Source organism: Nestor notabilis, unplaced genomic scaffold (genome assembly GCF_000696875.1).
Source record: "Nestor notabilis isolate BGI_N333 unplaced genomic scaffold, ASM69687v1 scaffold25472, whole genome shotgun sequence".
In the NCBI taxonomy this organism is placed as follows: Eukaryota; Metazoa; Chordata; class Aves; order Psittaciformes; family Psittacidae; genus Nestor; species Nestor notabilis.
Window position 1 is genome coordinate 4220 of NW_009919079.1, and position 201 is coordinate 4420.

The following is a 201-nucleotide window of genomic DNA, read 5'->3' on the forward strand; positions in this document are numbered from 1 at the left end:
CCGGGAAGATCTTGGAGCTGCTGGGTGCTGGTGTGTAGTTGAGCATCTCGCACAGGGTGAGGACGTCGATGAACTTGGGGGTGAGCCCGGCACGCACCGTGTTGTCCGAGCACGCCATGCACTCCACACAGTCTGTGGGGACAAAGCAGCACCCTCAGCCCACCTCCATGTCCCAGCCTTGTGCCGGAGACCACGGTCACC